Source organism: Mus pahari, chromosome 3, assembly GCF_900095145.1.
Source record: "Mus pahari chromosome 3, PAHARI_EIJ_v1.1, whole genome shotgun sequence".
Lineage (NCBI taxonomy): Eukaryota > Metazoa > Chordata > Mammalia > Rodentia > Muridae > Mus > Mus pahari.
Genome location: NC_034592.1, coordinates 64,321,797 through 64,329,403, shown reverse-complemented (window position 1 = coordinate 64,329,403; position 7,607 = coordinate 64,321,797). Strand labels below are relative to the sequence as shown.

General features: G+C 37.3%; 1 non-coding gene across 1 annotated transcript; it reads left to right on the top strand.

The window, feature by feature from the left end:
• Positions 1-7,419: 7,419 nt before the first annotated feature.
• Positions 7,420-7,523, top strand: LOC115063805. Its single transcript, XR_003843664.1, has one exon. It is a non-coding gene; the product is annotated as a U6 spliceosomal RNA (small nuclear RNA).
• Positions 7,524-7,607: the final 84 nt, after the last annotated feature.

The window sequence follows — 7,607 nt, the reverse complement described above, 5'->3', positions numbered from 1 at the left end:
AACTCACTCTGTAGACCAGGCTGGCCTCGAACTCAGAAATCCACCTGCCTCTGCCTCCCGAGTGCTGGGATTAAAGGCGTGCGCCACCACTGCCCGGCTGTGACCATTCTTAGAGGAGGTAAAAGGGTTGGCTATAAGATTAAAATATACAACTATGGAAAAAAAAGAAGAAATGACATCTTTGAAGTTAAAAAAAACTCCAGTAGCAAAGTTGAATTACAGGAATGTTTCTTGGTTTTCTCCTTTCTTCTTCATTAATTTATTTAATTTATTTATTTCATATCCCAATCGAAGCTTCTCTCTGCTCTCCTCCAAGTCCCTCCCTCTTATTTCCCTTTCATCCCCATCCCCCTACCCTTTCTCCTCAGAGAATGGGAGGTTTCCCAGGGATATCAACCCACCTTGCCATATCAAGTTGCAGTAGGACTAGGTGCATCTTCTATTGAGGCTAGACAAGGTGGCCCAGTTAGAGAAAACGGATCCAAAGGTAGGAAATGGAGTCAGAGACAGCCTCTGATCCTGCTGGTCAGGGTCCTGTGTGAAGCTGCACGTCTGTGGTTGCTTCAGGTTCCATAGGATTCTTAGCCTGGGTTACTCTCATAGACTTTTGGGGATTTCTATTGTCCTAGGTTTCTAGGTTAATCCAGAGATGTGCTCCCTCCCACCAATACCAGTTCTCCTGGTTCTCCCCACCCCACCCCATCCCCCCTAAACCCCCTCTCTGATGCACAACCCCTCCCCAGCCGAGCTGATTCCAGTTCTCTCTCCCAGATCTCTCTCCCTCTGACCTTATCACTTTTGATTTCTCCTGTTCCCCTCCCCACCCAGTTCCTTCTCTCCATTCACCCCTCCCTCATTTCTATTTTATATCTCCTTTTCAGTAAGATTCGAGCATCCTTCCTTGGGCCTTCCTTGTTACTTTATAGCCTAGTTTTACTTTACTTTGTGACTAGTATCCACTTAGAAGCACCCTTGTCTGTCTTTCTGGATCTGTATTGCCTCACTTAGGATGATTTTTTTTAGTTCCATCCATTTGTCTGCAAATCTCATGATGTTATTGTTTTTAATAGGTAAGTAATATTCTACTGTGAATATGTACCACATTTTCTTTATCCAGTCCTGGGTTGAGGGATATCTAGGTTATTTCCAATTTCTGGGTATTATGAATGAAGCTGCTATGAACATAGTCGAGCAAATGTCCTTGTCATGTGGTGGAACATCTTTTGGGTATGATTTTTTTGTATCTAGTTTTTCACATAGGTGAAGCTTGGCCACTCATCCAAAAGTTAATCAATCAAACAAACAAACAAACAAAACAACCAACTGCAGCTGCCAAACACCTTAAACTCTTTTAATAATAAAAGCCATGTTCATTGGAAGCTTTGGTGTGCCCCACTTTCAGGGCCTGAGTCTTTCAGGACCTACAGCTCCCCATGGTGACAAGAGTTGATCTCCATAATTACTTGGAAATGAAAGAAATAAGGTGAATTCACACACACACACACACACACACACACACACACACACACACACACACACACAAAACAAACAGGAAAAATAGGAATGCATTCTCTTTCTCCTCACTCGCTTTGAGGATTGACCCCGAAGTGCCAGAAAATAAACCGCTTGCTTTTTCATCAAAAAAAGAAAAACAGAAAAAAAAAGAAAAGAAAAGAAATTAGAAATGCAAATAGTCATCCATTCTGCTACACAAATTAAAGTAAAAAATAGCAAAAACATACAATACTAAGTGGTCAGCCCTGAAGTCATACACATAAAAGTAGCAGGTTGTATGTACATATTTAGATTCTTGTACACTCTTGTGTACACACTCCTGTAGTGTGTGTGTGTGTGTGTGTGTGTGTGTAAAACCATAACAGTTAATGAAAAAGAAACAACAATTTGGAAAGGAAGCAAGGGAGGGTGATACATAAGAAGGATTAGAAGAGAATAGGGAAGGGAAAATTATATGATTGTATTTTAAAATATTTAGCATATTTAAAAATATTATTCATAAAGAAAAATACCACTAATCTGATAAAAGAATTAAAAAATCTACTACAAGCTATTGTGGATGAGAACTGCTAGGATCAGATAAACTTACAGAACTTCTGGCTGGGTGTGGTGGCACATGCCTTTAATCTCAGCACGTGGGAGGCAGACGAATTTCTGAGTTCGAGGCCAGCCTGGTCTACAGAATGAGTTCCAGGACAGCCAGGGTTACACAGAGAAACCCTGTCTCGAAAAAAAACAATTACAGAACTTCTAATAATAACAAAAATTGCAATGATAATCTTCATTAATTAAGCTAACATGTTAAATTTCCTATGTTCGCTTTTGATGTTCAAAACCCAATTCTTAAATCTTTGTCAAATTAAAATATAATTTCAGTGCTAATTTACAGTACTATGGTGGTTTGAATATGCTTGGCCCAGGGAGTGGCACTATTAGGACATGTGGCCTTGTTGGAGTATGTGTTGCCTTGTTGGAAGGAGTGTGTCACTGTGAGGGTGGGCTTAGAGACTGTCCTCCGAAGGCAGTCTACTCCTGTTTGCCTTTGGAACGATACGTAGAATGCTCATCTCCAGAGCCATGCCTACCTGGGCACCGCCATGCCTGCCTGGATGCTGCTCTGCTCCCCGCCTTGATGATAATGAACCGAACCACTGAACCTGTAAGCCAGCCCCAATTAAATGTTGTCCTTTAGCAGAGTTGCCTTGGTCATAGGGTCTCTTCACAGCAATGGAAACCCTAAACAAATTCCAAAAGTTGCATTTTTATGAACATTTGAAGTATATAACAACAAACAATGCTGGTGTGAGCACAATAGCATGTTTTTAAAACCTCAAATCTATGCTTCTAGATAGCCAATAAATATTTCTTTTTTCCCAAGTCTTGAAAATGATTATTGCTATGCGATTTCATAAATCTGTCCAAGGATGATTTCACTGAATAAGCAATGATCCTGAGGATGGACCAAAACTGCATCATGACTGGTAATCATACCCATATATGACAAAGGAGATGATGTGATATTTAATGGGCAATTCTGGCATTATGAGACTTCTTGATAAGGTAAGGACACTTCATAGATGGCTGAGCATCATTTTAAAGGTCAATGACTGGAGGTGAACAACTTACTACATTCTCTAAATCTTAGTAAGCACAGAGTGGCTGGACCAGTTACTGTTTCGGATGGTCAAGTGGCCCTCTCCCTAGCACTCTGCAGAAAGGCGGTTTGCTGATGCAGCTGCAAGTACTTAGAAGCAACAGATGTTTTTTCCTTTCCTTACATAATAGTTTGGGGAGATAATTGATTAAAGGCTGAGCACAAATTTCCTTTGTGGTAAAAATGGGAAAAACACAATTTGATCTTTCAGAAAATAGATTTTTTTTTTAAAAAAAATTAAGCTTCTTGGCTCAGTTTTCTTTACATGTTTGAATAAAGAAGTATTCTACAATGTTCATATTTTGTACTGTTTTGGTAAAGTTTCCCCAAATTTTTGTAAATGGCTTGGTTTTTGCCTAATTATTAGGATTCTATCAAACAAACTTTTATAATATTTAGAGATTTCCAAGGGTATATTGCCTTTTGACACATGGTAATAAGTTCATGTGCTATAATGAGTTGCATTTCTAAAAAAATATACATCAATAAATGAGGTTTTGTGATGGTTACTTCAAATAAGGTCACACAACATCACTGCTTAGTTTCTGTAAATATAGCTGTGCTGAAAAAGTTAACTGTCTAGTGTAATATATTCTAACCTATGTTTAACTTAATCATATTTAGCAGAGGTATTCAAAATATTGTCATTTTCTCAGTTTCTAGTTGTTGTAGATTGTTCTAGAATCTCGATGCACAGGGATGCCTGAAGCTCAGTAATTATACTTTATTTTAAATTGTAATCCTGAATCTGCATGCAGTATCATTGTATGATACTAGAATCACTTCAATGACCTTTCATTGACAATGCAGGATGTAAAATACAGGTATAAAATACAGAGTGCAAGATAAGATAGAAAACTAATAGCTATTTAGAGATTCAATGTTGCTAGAAAACTCAAAGGATGCATTTTATATTAATGTAAAATTTAGATACTCTGAAAGAGATGATTCGAAATGTGTAGCTTATTGACAAATATATACACCAATGCACCCCTAATATCTATCCACACATAGGATATACCCTGTTTCCAGACATTCACAAGACCCTCCTCCATCTCACCTGTCATTCATTTCTGTCCCATCAGTCTCTCCTTTGCCCACCCCAATGTCACATACTCTCAACTATTTGGCTGTATCTGGATCTCTCTGTTGGGCAGTATACATTATCTATGACTGTTCTCAGTTTTCTCTTTTGGAAATTAAACATTTCATTTGCATTCCAAATGCAGTGGCCAGGATTAATCACATGAACCCACCAATGCAAATAAATATCACTCACTCACATACCCTAAAATCACAGAGAATTAAACTTTCTACTCGTGACACATTCTTATTATAAATTAGTAATATTTAATTTGGATTTTATGTAACACATTTGAAAAACTGACAGAAAATGTTTTCTTCCTGAACGGAAAGTTTCTCTTGAATGTTCACAATGCTACACATAATTTCTTCCTGATGTCTGAAATCATAATAATCAAAGAAAGGGAGACTAATGATGGCAGGGCATTAGAGGGACTGGAGGGAGGGAAGGGAGAGGGAAGCGGTGTATCATTTTAATTAAAAACATTTTTAGAAATAAATATTATTAAATATTTTTTAGAAATTTCCATATACTTACTGTACTGATTTTAAAAACACCAACAGTTTCACCTTCTGTGTTCCTTTCCATTCTGATTCTTCTATCATCTAGTTCATCTTTTTTTCATTTTTCTGTTTATTTAGGAATATATGTACCACTGCACATATGTGGGTCCTGGGGACTGAACTCAGGGACTCAGGCTTAGTAGCTACCTTTACCTGCTGAGCTATTCTACCAGTCCTCATTGCCTATTTCATCTCTGGATAATAGGTCACATTTTGTTCTACATGCAACTGAAGTGTTTTTTTCTTTTTCTCCCAGAAATAGGTACCTATGTCTTGTCTGCTCCCTGGAGTAAATCTAGCCTATAAACATCTTTTTCTAGATTTGGGTTATTTTACTTAGATACTCTTCACCACCAGTTTTAATAGATTTGATGACAGAAAAAAAAAATTCCCTTTATCAAAGTGTGGGGTCTAAGTGCCTGGAGCATTTGCTAAAGGATGACGATCCTCTTCTCAGCCATTAGTAAGCAGGTCTTGTGAATTTAGACCTCAGAAGGAGATTTCTCTCCGGCTCTCTGGCCAGCAGCTGAATGTTATTCCTGGTAATCAGCATAAGCATTGGAAAGCTTGCTGTCTTTTTCTGGACTCTTTCATACCTAGGTAAGTCTGATATGTCTATCTTTCTCATTGACACTTATCAAACACGTTTGCAAAAGAGGTATATGTAGAGTCTCTTTATTCCATGTTCACTAAATGACCCTGTGCACCTACATCAGCCTTCGGCAATTTGTCATCTATTACTCTTACCTTTGTCACACACAAGGCGGCTTCCTTTTCTTCCTAATGCTCTGCGGAGAATGGATGTGGTCAGGGTCTTCTTTTTTCCTAGAAGGGACTCATCAATTTCCAATTTCATTCTACATGTTTTCTTTACAATTGCATATCTCTGATAGTCTTCTTTTAAATTCATTCTTCATATGGAATCTAACTTAACATTATTTTAAGTGAACCTGTCTTGAGACTTGCTGTATTGTAAGTAGAAGTCAATATGATTTTAAACATTAAGCTGAGATATGAATGGAATTGCATTTATGGAATGTGATATGACAATATTTTTCTCAAGTGCCTAATGAATATTTTAAATAGTTAATGAATATTGTTATATGCTTAGTTAAATACAAGGGTGTTTTACATAATGTTTTAATTGATTCCCTGAATTTTTATTTTTGGGGAAAAAAAACCGAATCAATTTAACTCTCTTGAGTCCATTGTGTGAATAATAAAGATGCTACATTTCAAATAAAATCACATTATAATATTGGCTGAAATGTTGTATTATATCACTTCCACTTATTACCTATTTGAAAAATTCTCTATAGCCGAGTCAAGAGACTAGAGAGGAGAGGTAGCTCAGTCGTTAAGTGTACATACAGCTCTTGTAGAACCTGAGTTTGGTTCCCAGAACATAGAGTGGTGGCTCACAACTACCAATTCTAGGAGATTCAAAGTCATCTTCTTTGAATATGATATTATTTTTTAAATGGGATAATATTTTTAAATAATTTTAAATACTTAGGCATAGGAGACAAATTTCTCTCACATAACTTTACAGAAATGGATTAACCACATATTCCTTTTATAATAGGCAGTAACTGTAACTATATTTGTCTAATATGCTGGTAGACTATGACAAATTCTATGGAAGCAGAGGTCATGATTCTTAGAGCATTATTGCATCCACTGTGTGTTATGGATGTTACTCAACTATTGCTCAGTGTGCTTTGTATTTTCAGTCATTCATTGAGCACACACTTCTTATGATTGTGACTGCTAATAAGGATCCTGTTATGGGCATAAGTAGAAATATCTTACTCTAATAGGAAAAGTAGACTATAATGTGGCAAGAAAAACAGTAGAAATGTATGTTATTCAGTGGAGAAGAAGCATAGTTTAATTCATGTTAGTATCTGTAAAAGATTCCTAAAAGACATGAAACCTGAGCCAGACAGATGGGAATTTTCAAGTAGATCAGTGTGAAGTGGTGACAAAAACTTAAATAATTGGCCCAATGTCTGGAAAGGCACATTGAATACAGTGATAAAAAACCAACACAACTTGCATCACTGAACATAAGAACAGTTCTTAGAGCTTATAGAAGCTCATACTCCACGAAGACTGACTTATCTTGCCCAAACGTTCATCAGCTTCTTCTAGGTGCTTCTATCATTGGATCCTAGTACAGATTCCCATGACAGGTTCAGATCTAGAAAAGTCTGCTGTTTTAACCATGTTCAAACTACATCTTGCCATAGTTTCCAAGAGTGAAAAATATCCTGCCTCTTAAGGCAATGGCTAATTGTCTTCTGTCTTGAGAGAAATAGGGGACAATCTTGAATCTAACTTATTCTATGAAATTCTTTCTAGTTAAGCTTCCTTCCTAGAACATTTTTTTTCAGTAATGAGAGTTAAACACAAGACCTCTGAAATACTAGCTAGTCACATGCTCTAACACTGAGTCATATTCACAGCCCTCTAAAGCATAATCTTTACTGTGCCAATTAAGAATTTGCACTAGTTCTCTGACACAAAGGCATCATTGCCATGGATATATGAATATGTCTATTTCAAAATGACCAACTCACTGGGGCAAAAAGGTATTAAGTGTGCTCGCTTCAGCAGCACATATACTAAAATCGGAACGATACAGAGATTAGCATGGCCCCTGCGCAAGGATGACACACAAATTCATGAAGCGTTCCATATTTTTCTAATGCTCATGTCAGCAAGATTCTGCTGAAGGGACCCTGATATTGTAGCCTCTTGTGAGGCTATGCCAGTGCCTGGCAAACAC